Genomic DNA, 17676 nt, shown 5'->3' on the forward strand with positions numbered 1-17676 from the left:
CACCTATATCTCTCTCCCCCCCTATCTTCTCCCTCCCTCTATCTCCCCCTCCCCCTCCCCCTCTTTTATTATCCCTCTCCCTCTGTCTCCCTCTTTCTATTCTTCTCTCTCTCTCTCTCTCTCTCTCTCTCTCTCTCTCTCTCTCTCTCTCTCTCTCTCTCTCTCTCTCTCTTCCACTATCTACCTCCCTTTCCCTCTCCCTCTAGCCCACAACCTCTCTCTGCCTCTCGCCCTCTCCCTCCCCCTCAACTACTCTCTCACACTCTTTCTCCCTCTCCCTCTCCCACTATCTTCCTCTCTCTCTCTCTCCACCTTCCTTCTATTCCCCTCTCCTCCTCTCCTTCCCCCTCTTCCCCTCTCTACCTCTCTCGTTCTTCTCCCACTCCTTCTCCCCCTCTACCCTCACATCTATCTCTCTCGCTATGACCCTCTCCCTCCATGTCTCCCACTCTCCCTCTCCCCATCCTCCTCCCTCCGCCAACTCTCTCTTCTCACCCTTCCCCGTCCCTCTCTTCCCAACCCCTCACTCTCATTATCTCTCTCTCTCAATATCACCATCATATCATCAAAAAAGCTAAAGCATGTCATTTAACAAACAAAAGCATAATCATCATTATCATAATCATATCATTTAACAAATACAATCCACATCATGTAGCAGAAAAAAACAACTTATGAATGAGAAATCAATTATAGGCATATTATCTAAGAAACACAATCATTATATCGTCTAACAAACAATAAAACAAATAATACTAAAACATATACACATTAAACGTGCACAAAATTGTCAACATCATATTATCTTTCAATGCAATCATATTACCTACGTAGCAAAAGAACAACCATCATATCACATAAATAAACAAAAATTGCTTTCATTTAAAAAAACACATAAAATACACCAACATATACATATCATTTTAAATAAAAAACAATCTTTATACATAAATATCAATGTCATGTCATCTAACAAATATATCATATTATAAAATAATACAATTTATGGGTACATTAAAAAAAAAAGAGCCTATTTTCACATTTAAATAAACAAACACATCCATTTCACATATCTTATAAAAATAAAAATAAAAATAAAAATCTACTCATGAATAAATTCTTTTATATCATCCATTTTCCTAAAAATAAATAATTACATATAATAAAATAGTACAAAGATATATTTTCACATTATAAATAATAAATTATAAATCAAAACATTCAATTTACAAAAATATTCCTATATCATTTCAAATCAATAAATAGTTATACAAACATAAATATAACTAAACAATTCAAGTACAATAATTAAGTGAAAAACCCATTCACTAATAACGATATAAATATAAATGATATAAATCAAATACCATAGGATATAGAACAATAACTTTAAATATATTATATTAGTTTTATTTGTTATATATTTAATAATTTAATATAAATAGTTATTGAATAAATTAAATATTTAAAATAAGAAAATCAAATATTAAAAAAAAAATTGTTTATATAAAAATTTGAAATACTTAAATGTAAGAAAATAATTTAAAATAAGTAAATTGAGGTTGACAGATAGATAAGTGGAATAAAAGGAGAATTCTACCCTATTGATAAGTGGAGTAAAAAGAAAATTCTACCCTATGGATGACAATAGTGAGAAGCAACTACCTCTTAACAAGTTGAAGTAGATAGTCAAGATATGTGGAAGAGTCCAAAAGCTTCTAAAAGTGGTAGGAGGATTCATCAATTCAGAAGAAAATGCAATGTTGAAAGAGTTAAAAAACAACTTAAAATGTGAAATAAGGAATGATATAGATTTGAAGCTTCACAGACTTTCACACATTGACATTTAGACATTAGTTCATATTTTATAAACTATGACTTGGAAAAACTATTAGATGTTATGAGGCTTTATGACAAAGAACTAACCCATTTTCAAATAGAACTAACGATGTTTTCTGGGTTTTATGATGAAGAACATTAAGAACATTGCCATCAAACAGAACATGCCAAGAAAATCGAAAGTCTTTAGGACCAAGAATAGAGCACGAAGAAAAAAATAAACTAAAAGTAAGAAGAATTAAAGAGCAAAAGGAGATTAATGAAATGGAGCGAGCAATAGCAAAACATTAAAATTTAAAAACATTAACATTTATGAAAGTATAAATCATAAATATGAATATAAAATAAATTACTGTCATGGCGGTATCAAATATCATGCATGCATCCCTTCTGGCTGATCCTCTTGGTAAAAACCAAAGAATAAATCATAAATACGAATATGAATATAAAATAAATACCTGTCATGGCTGTACGCTACCGCCGTCTCTGGCAGGCCTGGCTGAAGAATACAGTGCATAGGCATGATTCTCAAGGCCAATTCTAGAAGCTGATCTGCTGTAACTCTTCTCTAGAATTAGGGAATTCCATTAAATTTTTCCGTTGTTGTTCCCCACCTTCCGCATGAATCATGTCAACTCTGCAATAAGCTGGCATCGTCGAGCCTGGACTATGTGGATTAAGAACACGCTCCGCTGCAGAGGTGTACTGAAGGAGATCCGCGTGGGCAGCCGCCAGTTCCTTCTGTAGTTGTTGCACCTATCTCTGCAGCGTGGAGATCGCTCCAACGCACCGATAAACGGTATATTTCAAGCGATCTTCGGCTTCATATGTCAGAGAATTCACCGCGTCCTTCCGTTGATGGGGCTCCAAATCGTTGGGTACATTGGCCATGTTGCTTACTCCGAAGATCTTGTGAATATTGGCAAATTTTTGAGGTTTTTCTGGAGGAAAATACGACACAAATACACACTCTGAGTTTGAAGGTAGCGCACGGTGAGTTCGACGAATTCAAATCCATCTCTGCCACTAAACATAAACCATCATGATTTACTATGGCGGAAAAGAAATCAGTATATGACTCATAAATATGACTAACTGCGAGCTAAATAATTATTTAAATCAGTACAGAAAATAACCAAAGAACGCACCTTTTCTTGATATAGAGATTTTTTTAATTGGGTTGCTGAAATTCCACAGGCACATGCAATTGAGCAAATCTTGGTTTATTTGAGTGCACACGGCTGCCATTGTTGATGAAGAATTTTTCAGTCGAAGTACCAACCCTGGTGTGGTGATATCGGCTCAATTTTTGAGTGGAAATTGGTCGGAACCCTAACTTGTGCTCAACGAAGCGTTATATGAACAGTTAACCCTGAATCAAGACACTGTGCTTTGAGTGTCATATGGTACGCCTGTATCTCATAGGAATCACCACAGCTGCTCGAAATTTGAAGATATTTCCTTCTCATGTACAGATCAACTCTCGAAGAATGGTATCTCAGAAGTATTGCTTCTAGAAACAGTAGTATCAATATCGTAAGCTAATTTGATTTACTGGTCGTGCGCCGGTCGATCTCCGTGACTTGCGTCTCACATAAATACGACTAAATCAAGATCGCAGTTTCCTCAAGGGCTCAACTTCCGCCGTTGATAAAAAGAACAAGGAAGGAGGCATTGCAGAGGAGTTAAATGTTAGTTTAGGAAGATGGAGGTGGTACTCCAAGTACCCATCAACTTTTCCCAAACAACTAAAGGCTGTGATGTGAGAGGAAGAGAAATAGAAAGACGAATGTGAGTATGGACCACACGATTGAATACAGGTGATAGATAGAAGAGGAATTGTTTTCTATGGGGTTTCAGCAAATAAAGATGACAGATAGAAGAGGAAGATGTCAACAAAAAAAACATCGAACTATTCGCTTGAACTTACCCATATATATGCACCGCACAATAACATTATCTATTTCAAAACGACATAAAAATTCTAGGCCATGGCTCCTTTATCTCAAAAAAGATGTGATCCATTAAAGGTGAAGCGGATCACACTTTACCACAACGTCTATAATAGAAACGAAACGCGTGACACGCTTTCTTTGAAGTTCTTGTGCATAAAGATTCCAGGTGTATCGGTTAAAGGAGGAGCGGATCACAGTTTAATTGAACATACCATAAAAACTTAAAAACTAATTAAACATATTGGTGAAGCTTATGGGGAATATGATATATTAAATTAAACTGCAAAGTAGTTCAATTATTAAAAATGTTTCCGAAAATTATTATTCATAAAATTCATGGCAGATTCATCGCAAATTCATGGAGCCATGGCCGCTAATCTATTCTATTGAATGAGAATGGAAATGGAAGCTATTACATATCTGTACCTTGAATATTTTTGGAGAAGGATGTTGAAGAGTTTGCATTATATTGAAGTCCTATGAATTCATTGAAAAGGTCAACATTACCATCCTCCTGCAAGATAGGATGACATGAACAGATTACCAATAAATGAACACGTAATTAAATCTGCAACAAACGCGTCGTTAAACCTGTAACATTTTCAATTAAATTTGATACCGAAACAAAGCTTAAAACCATACTATATAAATAAAATCCAGTACCATCAATGCATACAATCACATACATAAACATGGCATGACTGTCACACACAAATCGACATACTCAAACAACAGACTTACTCACTCACTCACACGGAAACCAAACACACATCTAATCACGCAGACTTGCCAATCTGAATATAGAAGATTGAAGCCAACCACACATCTAAACACACAGACTTGCCAATCTAAATATAGATAGATGAGGAGAAAAATACTGGAAAATGATAAGAATTTCCCTCCTTCCTTCGAGGAGTATATTCTCCGGGCTGCCGGGTAGGTATATGTAGTTCCCACGCCCTTTTGAAGGTTTTATCGACGCCGAGCATTATACGTTGCCGAGTGTTAAAGATTGGTTTCTGGTTATGTTCTAACACGCACCCGTAAATACTGGCGTGTAATACGCTGACAAACGATGCTTTTGTCAGAGAATATAACGAACTTGACATAAAACAAACGCAAATACCGGCAAGTAATACGCTGACAAACGATGCTTTTGTCAGAGAATATAACGAACTTGAAATAAAACAAACACAACAGCCATTGTTCGAGTGGAATATGCCGCTTTATTGTGAGAGATCATAACAAATTACAGGTGCCCACTACTCCGCATAAATTCTTTTGTTGAGAAGATTGGGTATATTTCAAATTTAAAAATCGCGTTGGTTTTCTAATATTGATAACCAGTCCGTACGGCTTTGAAAGGAGGCTAAATAATGTTTCAAATCACTTTTCATTATTTATGGCTCTCTCATGTGATGTTCACATAATGAGTTTGCTTCATGAGATTGCTTCAGACTGCTTTTTAAACTCTTGTATGACATACTAACCGTACAAGCTTTCTAAATACAGTTGTGGACATTTTAGTTTGGAAATTATTTGTTTATTTTACAATTATATCACATTTGTGAAAGTTAAAAGTAAAAACATAATAGTTGTTAGTTTTAATGGTTAAATTTAGAAAATATTAATAGTTTTGATTTTTATCATAGATTGATGGATATAGCATGATCACAATAGTTATAATAAAAGTAGCAAATCATTTTATAGTCAAAATATTCTATATATAGTGTATTTGGAATTAATGTTGAAACCATTTTTTTAATAAATTGAAAAGGAATAAAGATCATAACTATGTTTTAAATAAATCCCAACCTTGTATTAATGACTAATATTAAAAATATTAGTTATTGATTATTGAATATCTAGCATCAACCTATTGAATATTGATAATTAAATTGAAATTCTAGAAATCCTATTATACGGTATACAAACTATAAACATAACATAATTAAGGAATCATAAATATGTTTTCACAAGTTTGTTATATGTATTTAGATGTGTAAATTATGTATTCCCATTTTTCTTTAATCACTAATATTTATATTAATATACATAAATATATATACTTGTAATATGATTTTTTATTATATTTTTTGTTTTGTTTTAATTTTGTCTAATCAATTCTAAGTTAAATGTTGAGGCTTTGTATTGAAATCTAAGGCGTTGTTCAGTTCAATTGCAATGAATTTCACTATATGTATAGTCTATGAGATATTTTTCTATTGAATTTATGCAAATCTCAAATGCATTCACATTTATTTATTTAGGAATGGAATTTAAAGGATACAAACCAAAATATATTGAAACCATTATACAAATATTAATGCTTTATCTAACCTTATTATTCACAAAAATCCACCTTTGAATGAATGTGAGATATGCAAGACACCTTCCACGTGATTTGGAAACAAATGGTATTACAATACAAAAATATATCTTTTGGTGCTTAGTGACAAATTAATAAATATATTTTAGGAAAAACATTAAATAAATGGAAATATAATAAAATAGATATACATTGAATGGGAAAGGTAATACTTTTCATTAACAAGGAGATAATTGTTCAACATTACACCTTGTTTAGGATAGGTAACACCTACATCACCTCCTATTGCAATTCTTCTACTAAAAATGATCATATTTTTATTATATATGTACAATGAAAAATTCCTTAGTTCTCCTTCTTATCAAAACAAGCTATGAAGGTGAAATAAACTTGGACATGCATAAAAAGATTTAACGAAGTAAAGAAGAGTACAATGTTTCTTTGACTAAATTATAAAATAATTATATTTCTGCATTCTAAATTTTTTTTCATCATTTCAAATAAAAATTTATCATGAAATGTACACGCCCTTAGCATTAAAGCCTCACAACATGCAAACATTAAATGACCCACAACTTTATTCTTTGTTAGTTACTACCCATATGTTAGTTTTATTCAACAATGTCTCATGTTATCTTCTCTTTTAATCACTTAATTCTTTTATATATTTTGCACAATTGTGCTATGTCTTTTCTTTCTTCTCAAAGGGTTCTATCTAGTAGCAAAACTTTCAAAGATGGAAATTTATTTTAAATCTTATGAACCTTGTCTAACATTAGTACTCCCTAATATCCATAATATTAAATGTTTAATGATATTTTCATAAAAATATTGAGTGTTCTAATTAATTTTAAGTTAAAATAATTTTAAAGTATAAACTTTGAGCAAATAAATTCAAAAAATTTCAAAATTGACAACTATTTTTTATTTTTTATTTTGAAAAACCTTCGAATATTACCCCCAATAAATTTATCTACTACATGGAAAATTATCAAGCTTATTTACATTGGAACATTTTTTATTCTACCAAGAACTCATAGACTATCCGTCAATATTATCTCATTTATTGTTTTACTTAGTCATGCCCCTTCCTCATCAAGGGTGATTTAACTCCCAAAGGATGAGAACTCAACACTTTTCTTTTGTTATACCTAACCACTTTAAGCATTAAATATGTTAATTGAGTACCCTACTAAATATATGTGGGATTTTCCACTCTCTTATTTATATGGGTCTATAGCTATGCATAATCATTTGGGACTAGCATAGCCCCTTCATTCATGTAGAAAATTTGGACATATATATTTTGGTTTGTGTGGTCCTATGCATTTTCATTATGATAATGAAAATAAATTTATGAAATATTATGTTGATGATTACACTAGAATGTGTTGGGTGTACTTACTAAAAAGTAAATATGAAGCTTTCAAAACATTTAAGGATTTTCATGTATGGATTATATATGAAGCATAATCAAATATTGGCACTCTTCATACCGTTAATGGTTATATGGGTAATCTAATGAATATGAAAAATATATCTAGAAACACGAGATTCAACGTAGGAGCATAGTTCCATACAATTCTCAACAAAACTAAGTAGTTTAAAGAAAGAACAATACTCTATTAAATATAGTTCTCCCAATGAGGTTTTTCAAAAACAGAACATTGATGTTTTTGAATTATGTGATTCTATGTGCAATGTATGTGAGAAACTTATGTCCATCTCACGCTCTTAGAAAAAGAGTCCCTGTAAATGTGGAATGGATGAAATCTTCGGTAAGCCATCACAAAGTATTTCGTTCCTCTACATTCACTTATCTTTGCTATAGTATAGCCATTCTTGAATATTGGGTATATTATTGTAAGTTTTTACTTCTAACTTTGTGGTTGTGATGTATCATAAGTTGGTTATGGTTGCCTCAAATGATTTCAGGGTAATTTCTACTTTTCTCAATGATTTCAAAATGAACTATCCTTCATACATGGAGTTCCTTCCAATATTGTACAATCTTTCTAGAATTTTCACTCTATGGTTAAACCATAACTTGATTCTCATCTCGATATAATTTTTCTTTATACAAGCATATACGTACAATACTAATATTATTATGTTTAAAACAAAGCATCGGATTGAAGGATGTCATCTATATTACTAAGGTTAGACTCTACTTATCTCAAAACCCTCTATAATGTAGAAATATGAATATGTGGAAAATAGTCAAAGCTATTTTTCTTTATTTTAAATAAAACATGAAAATGTTGTCATGTTAAACTACATTGCACTTCGATTATTCGGTGTTCACTTTTGTTGTTCACCACTCTTACAACATTGATATTGAAAATCATATGTGACCACACCTAATTTTTATCACCTTTATCGTAACTTTTCTAGTGAAATTCCGAAGCTAATATTTGACTTAAACTAGAAAACTAAACTAATTAAATTATTGTTCTCATAATTACATATTTATATTGCAACATTTATACATATTATTTGTTATATTATCAAGTATATATTGATATATGCATTTTCACTGTAAAGAATAAATCAATAAGTATTATAAATAAAGAGAATGAAATGATATGCAATTTTATTTTGTTTAAGTTTTCTAAGAAGGAGGAGGAGGAGGAGGAAGAGAAGGAGGAGGAGGAGGCAACAGAGGTAGAGGCAGAGGAGGATGAGGAAGAGGTGGAAGTGGTGGAGGAGGAGCATGAGGAGGAGGCAAGGAGGAGGAGGAGGAGGAGCAGGTGAAGGCAGAGATGGCGGTGAGGGAGGAGGGAATGAAGGAGGTAGGGTAGGAGGAGGAGGAGGTAGTGGAGGAGGAGGTGGATGGGATGGAGTGGTGAGGAGGGGGGTGGCAGCTGTGACGGAGTAGGCGGTGGTAGCAAAGGAGTGAAGGAGGAGGAGGAGGAGGAGGAGGCAAAGGCGAATGTGACGAAATTGGTGGTGGCAATGGTGGTGGTGGTGAATGAGGAGGAGGAGAAGGAGGAAGTGTTGGTGGTGGTGGTGGTGGTGGAGGTGGAGGAGGAAGAGGAGGCGAAGGCAGTTGAGGAGGAGGTATAGGTGGTGGTGGAGGTGGAGTAGGAGAAGGGGGTGGAGGAGCTGGTGACGACATAGGAGGAGGAGAGGCAATAGGAGGAGGTGGTGTTGTTGGTGGAGTTTTAGGTAGTGGATGAGAAGGTATAGGTGGTGGTGGAGGAGGAGGTGGAGGTGGAGGATGAGGATCAAGAGGAGGAAAAGGTTGAGGTGATGGAGAAGGTGGAGGTGGAGGAGGAGGATTGGGAGGAGGTGGTGGTGGAGGAGTAGGTGGACATGGAGATGGAGGAGGAGTAGGAAGTTGAGGAGGAGGAGGAGGTGGTGGAGGAGGAGGAGGAGGTCGAGGAGGAGGAGGAGGTCGAGGAGGAGGAGGAGGTGTATGAGGGGGTGGAGGTGGAGGTGGTGGAGGTGGAGGTGGTAGTGGAGTAGGAGGTCATAGAGGTATATGTGGAGGTGGATAGGAGGTGGTGGAGGTATATGTGGATGTGGAGGAGGAGGAGGAGGAGGACGTGGATGAGAAGGGTGTGGAGGAGGAGGACGAGGAGGAGGTGGAAGTGGAGGTCGAGGACAAGTGGAGGAAGAGGTCAAGGTGGAGGTGGATGCTGAGGTGGAAGAGGAGGTGAAGGTGTAGGTGGAGGTTTAGGTGGTGGAGGAGGAGAAGGAATAGGAGGAGCAGGAGAAGGAGGAGGTGGTGGTGGAGGAGGTGGAGTTGGAGGAGGAGAAGGAGGATGAGCAGGAGGTGGTGGAGGAGGTGGAGGTGGAGTTGGAGGTGGTGGTGAATGAGGAGGTGGAGGAGGAGGAGGGAGAGGTAGAGGAGAAGGTGGTGGTGGAGGAGGAGGAGGAGATGGTGTAGGTGGTGGTGGATGAGGAGGTGGTGGAGGAGGAGGAGGTAGAGGTGGTGTAGGAGGTAGACGAGGTGGAGGAGGATGTGGAATAAGAGGATGAGGTAGAGGCAAAGCTAGTGGAGGAGGTGTATACGGAGGTGGGGGAAGAGGAGGTGGTGGAGGTGGAGGAGGAGGTGGTGGTGGAGGAGGAGGAAGAGAAGAATGAGGTGGTGGTTGAGTAGGTGGTGGTGGAGGTGGAGTTGGAGGAGGTGGTGGAAGAGGATGAGAAGAAGGTGGTGGGGGAGGTGGAGGTGGAGGAGAGGAGGAGGAGGTGGAGGTGAAGGTGGAGGTGGAGATATGCAAGTTAATTTAAGATTGATGTCTTAAATTCAAATATTAAATTCTCACTCTATTCTCCATTGTTGGAAATGAAAGCTACATAGTCATGAATCTAGAGCATATCACTTCACTACATAATATCTTGCTATTAAATGATAAGTAATTCATTTAGGAGTATTTCCCCTCTTCACAAATATAGTGATTCAACTACATGAAATTTATTTTACATCTAGAATTGATATTTTGGACAAGAATTTGAAGCATTTATCAAGATCTAAATTTTGTGTTTATTTTATTTAAAACTTTGGTTAGTCCCTTAAAAACTTATAGTTCTAGTTTTATTGTTCGATGAACCATTTGTTTGGGAATGACTGGTTTCATCTAATTATCATTGATTTCAAAAGTGTTGGTTAGAGTTAACTTTGTTTCTTGAATAAGAAGCCTTATGTTCTTGTTTACTTATCTTATCACGAGAAACATAGGATATTAGGAATCATATATGGCTCTTTTTATTATTAGGGTATTCCAGATATTTTGTGTAATTATTATTATTTTTTATATATCTAATTATCTAAGGAAAAAAAATTCCAGTTCACTTTCCGACATGACCTGAGCTTCTTCCCTTTTTAGAGAATCCATAATTTCTCTTGTATTTTGTCTCAAAATATTTATTAGGAAAGGGAAATATGTTATAATTTGCTATTTGTATGGAATAATGACCTATGATCTAGCTTCCTATGTGTTCATTTTTGGGGATCTTTTTTCATGGGAGCAACATTCCTTTAAAGAAAATATAATTTTGAGGGAAAGGATAAAGGAGAAAAACATATCATTAGTGGAGGAGGAGAGACTACTTAGTGTATTTCATTTTTGAATTTGAAATCCTTTAATGATACTTATTTTGCAACATGTTAAACTAAGTAATGAAAATTTTTCTTTGTGTGCTATATTTTTGAACTCGAAAATTGTGGCCTTATTATGAGTTTGTGATAATTTTTTTTTTTTATCATATAAGATATTAACTTTCATTACATATTTTGCCTTTTAGTCAATCTCATTGTGCATTTTTTGTAATTTCAAAAAAGTGTGTATTGATAAACAATTATTAGAGTTTTGATTGAAGAAGAAAACACAATAGTTATTATAATAGTTACACACCAAGGAGTTGAAAGAACTTATAGAGGGTGATGAACCACCAAATCCTAACAATGTTGGTTTATTTGAAGCAAAGTAATTGGATAATTATTTTTCTATTAGAGAATTAGTGCATAAGAAGGAAAAATAACTTGATGTAAAGAGTAAATGATGAATTCACCAATAATTTACAAGGTTTTATAATTAAGTGAATGATTCACAAATATTTTATAGAATTTTACAATTAATTAAACAATGCACCAATATTTTATAGAATTTTATTTTTTGGTAAAATATTCCAAAAAAAAATGATATATACCTGTTGTAGTGTAGTAGACAGTGACCATTAGTTACTAGGAGAAAGGAAGACAAGAAATCACATGAAGCTAAAGAACATAGGAATAGAAGAAGAGAACCTTGTAGGAGAGAACCAACAAATTGTTACTTTATATATATTGTCTTGAGAAGACAATCACAAAAGATACAATGATGCATACTTTTACATATCTATATATATATATATATATATATATATATATATATATATATATATATATATATATATATATATATTATGTCAAGATAATTGCAATAATTTAAGTCAAAACCAATTTAGCCTATCTAACTTAGAATCTTGAATCGAATAGAGAGTCGATCGACTTTATAATATCAATTATAGAATTTTTTGGGATGGTCAACTAAGTCGGCTAGCCCCAGCAGCATCTCCCGTACTCTTAATTCATTCTTAATGAAAAATATGAGAAGATTTGGAGTCTTACAAAATTTGTATAATATTTGATACAACATAAAATAAAAAATGTAAATCCTTATAATGAAATAAAAGTTTGTCGAGAAGGGTGGTTGGCTAATTAGAAGATCTAGTTTTGTGGTCAGATAGAACTTCTTGAGTTACATCTGCAAGATTTGAAATGCGAATTCCTATTCTTTTCCCTTCCCTGGCTGGCTAATTGGAACATTCAATTTAAAATTCCTGAGTGTGATGTTGTTGTTCAAAAGAGAGACAAAATCCTAAAAGCTTGGCTCAAAGAAATTGAATTTATGTCATTGGGAATATGAGTAAGATGATAGTGCTATTGCAGGTGCTTGTGTTGAAGTCATAGGAAATGTTGTTTGATAAGTATTTGGTGCAAGCACTTGAATATCTTGATCAAATATAGACAATTTCCATGCAAATATACTTTCATGGGTATCAAATGCTTTAAAATATCTCAAATATTGTACCTTGTCAGCTAGTGATATGTGCCCTGACAATCCTTGATCAACTAGTACTTGATGTTCTAATAGTTTCACTTTATTAACAATTCCATGAAAATAATCAATATAGTTGAACTTTATTAATGATTCCATGAAATGATCAATAAAATTAGCAAATTCTACTTTTACTCTCTTCCCTTCTCTAAACCACTGTCTTTGCTCGTCTTTTATTTGAGATTAATATTTTTCTCCTATAAAACCTAATTCTCATGGGTAGATTTTTCTCGAGGTTGAGTTACTTATCGGGAGTATAATTCTCAAAATAGAAATTATTGAGTTTATATCTGATCACATGTGGGTGATAAATGTATTTTGAAAATAATAAAAACATTGGGCTCTGTGATATAATGTCTTTTATAACTCTTCCTTTTCTTGGGAAAATTCTTGGTGAGCCTTATGAATTATAGTGGATATTTTTTAATTCCCTTCAACTATCACTCTATCTTGAAATTTATTTACATGAGGAATTATCTGTTCACTCTAGTTGACCAATTGTTGTGGAAACTATTGGATTTCAATTCTGCTTGGAATGTTTATATTAAGTTTTTTTATTTCCTAGTTCTAACATTCTAACTAAATATCCCTCTCTCCTAAATCTTTCTACTATACAACATCCTTATTTTAAATTTTTTCTTCTCTCCTCTCATAGAATTTTCTAGGGCTTGAAACATTTATTTATCTCAAGCATGCCTTAGGTCAGTTTCTTACTAGATGTTTTTTTTAGCCTTTCTTTATTTACGGAGCTCAAGTGGTGGGTGTATTTGACTCTACTAGAGGAAATTGTTCGTCAGTTATAGGGGAGGTTGAGGTAACATCTATTTGTAAATTAACTTTCTCTAGAATTTCCTTTAATATATCTTCTGAAATAGTATTCTTGTATTGGACTTCCTGAGTACCAGCCTACTTGGATGACGTTTTATCGTGATAATTCTTTTATTCTACAATTGTTGTGGTAGTCCCACGGGGTGAGTTAGAATTCAATTTGAAGTCTAGCACTTATTTTTTTTGTTGTTGCATTCACTCAAACATCCTCAATCCTATGTGTGTGTCAAAATTCCATTTTATATGCTAACTTTGGTTGAAATGAATAGTCTATGTTCCTACATTTTCTTATCTACCATCATTATATATCTTTTTATTTCAACGAATACATCTTTGACATGTCAAAGTTACTACAAGGTGTCTCATCCAATAGATGATGCCAAAAATTGTTGCAATTCTATGCTTCTTTACTATTTTGACCTTTTCTTGGGTATGTTCCAACAATTCTCATGAAATTGAGTCTAACCTCTATAGGTATTGTGGTCCTTGTACTTAAATACCCATTATAATTTTTTGTCAATAAGTATTATATGTTGATGCCTGAATCGGTTTTGAACACTGTGAGTCTTAACTTGCAATCTCCTTAGGAGATTCTATGGTAGGTAATTATATATAACATTTAAATGGTCTTGTGCATAATTTTTCTTTCATTTCTTCTTATTTTTTAGTGTTTGAAAAGGGTAAAGTTATATCCCGCGACCGTTCTCAAGCTCGTGGTGGAATTGGGAATATTTCGTTAGCCTCCTCATCTTTCACCACCTCCTCTAACTCAACCTCCACCACCACCTCGTCAACCACCACATCCTCTTCCTCTTCGTCCTCTGCCAACACCACCTCCTCCTCCTCCTCCTCCTCCTCCACCACCTTCTCTTCCCAAACCTCGACATCCACCTCCTCCAAGACGTCCACCTCTACCACCTCCGCCACCTCCACCTCTACCTCCTGCTCTTCTTCCACCTCCTCCTCCACCTCCTCTACCTCTGCCTCCTACACCACCTCTATATCCACCTCCTCCTCTTGCTCCTCCTCCTCCACCACCTCATCCACCACCACCTCCACCACCTCCTCCTTCTCATCCATCCACCTTCTCCTCATGCTCCTCCTCCTCCACCTCCTAATCCACCACCACCTCCACCACCTCCTCCTTCTCATCCTCCACCTTCGCTCAGCCTATCCCTCGTCCTCATCCTCCTCCTTTGCCTCCTTAATCACCAACACCTATAACTCCACCTCCTCCACCACCTCCTCCTCCTCCTCCTCCTCCACCTCAACCTCCTCCAACACCTCCTCCTCCTCCTCTTCCTCCTCCTCATCCTCCTCCACCTTAATCTCCATGTAAACCTTCACCTCCCCCTCCACCTCAACTTCCACCTCTACTCTTCCTCCACCTCCACTCTTCCTCCACCACCACTTCCACCTATGCCTCCTTCTCATCCTCCTCCTCCACACCCTTCTCATCCTCCTCCTCCTCCTCCCCTACCTCATTCTCCCCTACCTCTCCCTCTGCCTCCTCCACCTCCTCCTCCGCCTATGCCTTCACCACCACCTCATCCTCCTCCTTTGCCTCCTCCTCCTCCTCTCCTCTACTTCCACAGCCTTCACCTTTGCCTCCTCCTCCTCCTCCTCCTCCTCCTCCTCCTCCTCTTCTCTGCCTCCTCTGCCTTCGCCTCCACCTCCTCCTTTGCCTCCTGCACCTCCGCCTCTGTAGCCTCCACCTCCTCCTCCTTCTCCTCCTCCTCCTCCGCCTCTGCCTTCACCACCACCTCATCCTCCTCCTTTGCCTCCTCCTCCTCCTCTCCTCTACTTCCACCACCTTCACCTCTGCCTCCTCCTCCTCCTCCTCCTCTTCTCTGCCTCCTCTGCCTTCGCCTCCGCCTCCTCCTTTGCCTCCCGCACCTCCGCCTCTGCCGCCTCCACCTCCTCCTCCTCCTCCTCCTCAGAAAGCTTAAACAAAATAAAATTGCATATCATTTCATTCTTTTTATTTATAATAATTATTGAGAAAATTAAGATATCAATATATACATGATAATATAACAAATAGTATTTATAAAAAATTGCAATATAAATAAGTAATTATGAGCACAACAATTTAATTAGTAAAATTTAATTTAGTTTTCTAGTTTAAGTCAAATACTATTTTCGGAATTTCACTAACAAAGTTATGATAAAGGTGATTAAAATTATGTGTGGCCACCTATGATTTTCAATATCAAGTTGTAATGGTGATGAATAACAAAAGTGAACCTTGAGTAATTGAAGTGCAGTGTAGTTTAAGAGAGACATCATTTTCCTATTTTATTTGGAATGAAAGAAAAAATAACTTTAACTATTTTCCACATATTCATATTTCTATATATCTATATTTGAAAGTATTAAGAATAATTTTTATATTTAGAAATAAAATTTAAAATGTTGAATTTATTTTTGAATTAAAAATTTCAAAAATATATGATATGAATGCCAATTCCCATTCCAATAAAGATGCTGAATCTATGCTGAATTGATTTTCATATTAGAATATAGATTAAAAAATGAGACATCTTTATCACCCACCCAAGGAACATTTCCAGTCCATCATTTAACAAATGAGGAAAGAGGTGAACTTTTGCAAGAATTTCTATGTTTTTTGCATCATAATTTTGCGCTACTTGTATCAATGATTGATATCTTGGTAACCATAAGACCAAAGTTCAGTGCAAAGGATTTGGAAGACATAGTAATTGAGGACGAATCTTGATAACGAAGTGTTAAGAAATGTATAATGAAACACTAAAAGTATTAATATGTGAAAAGTATCAATAAGTACTTCCCATAATTGTAGAAAAATAATTATAAACCAGTGTTCTACGTTTCAAATGTGCAAACAAAATTATCCAAAAACGATATCCATAGGTGTAATTTTTTTTTTAAAACAACAGATCCATAAACATAGCTGTAGAAATTTTTTTATAAACAACATATCCATAAACGATATCCATCTACAAAATATTTATAAACAAGACATTACATTGTGCAAAGAAAATTGTCGATAAACGGCATCCATAGTTGTAAAATGTTTTTATAAACCATACTTTAAAGCAAGGCTCGAAGAAGAGGCGTGGCTTCAAATATGCAAACAAAATAAACGATATCCATAGTTGCCGAAATTTTTTTTTAAACAAAGATCGAAGAAGAAGAGGCATGGAAGAACCATGGAATGTTAAGCTATTTTGAATGGACAGAAATGACTACTTACCTCAAGCCTGATTGGAAGTAGAGTTATGAAGTGACAAGGGTGTTGACCGTGGATCGAACACATGATCTTCATATATTCAGTCTGACTCTCTCTCGACAAAGATAGAAACCGAACACACGATCTTCAGAACATGGCTTCAAATGTGCAAACAAAATAAACAATATCCATAGTTGCAGAAAAATATTATAAACAAAGATCGAAGAAAAAGCATGGAATGTTAAGATAATATGAATTGACAGAAATGGCTACTTACGTCAAGCCTAATTGGAAGTAGAGTTATGAAGTGACAGGGATGTTGACCGTGGATCGAGCACATGATCTTCATATATTCAGTCTGACTCTCTCTCAACACAGATAGAGATCGAACACACGGCCTTCAAAGATATTCACTGTGACGCTCCCCCAATCAAAGATACAGATCGAACACACGATCTTCATGTATTCAGTATCACCTTCTCCCAACAAAGAATCAGATCTAACAAAATTGGCGCTACCAATGAAAACACTATCCTCGAACAATTGGGCATGAGCGTAGTTACGAAATCATCACATATTGTCTGTGTGAGATTGCTATCGTGAGAAAACGGCTATGAAGGAAACGGATTCAAGAAGACAGCCCATAAAATCGAAAAATAACTTAAATTTAGAAACAGAGTATAAATTTGTGATCGTGATAAAACGGCTATGAAGGGAACAGCTCGAATTCAAATAAAAGCACCAAGTTACCTAAATTCAGAAAGTACAACCCATAAAAGTAACTAGTTACCTAAATTTAGAAAGTATAGCCGGTAAAAGAAAAAAAATAGAAACAGAGTATAAATTACATTCCATAAAAAAAAAATAGAAACAGAGTATAAATTACATTCCATAAAAAAACCACCC

This window comes from Pinus tabuliformis, chromosome 2_2, assembly GCF_031772625.1.
Source record: "Pinus tabuliformis cultivar Carrire ecotype Pingquan chromosome 2_2, CPIR1, whole genome shotgun sequence".
In the NCBI taxonomy this organism is placed as follows: domain Eukaryota; kingdom Viridiplantae; phylum Streptophyta; class Pinopsida; order Pinales; family Pinaceae; genus Pinus; species Pinus tabuliformis.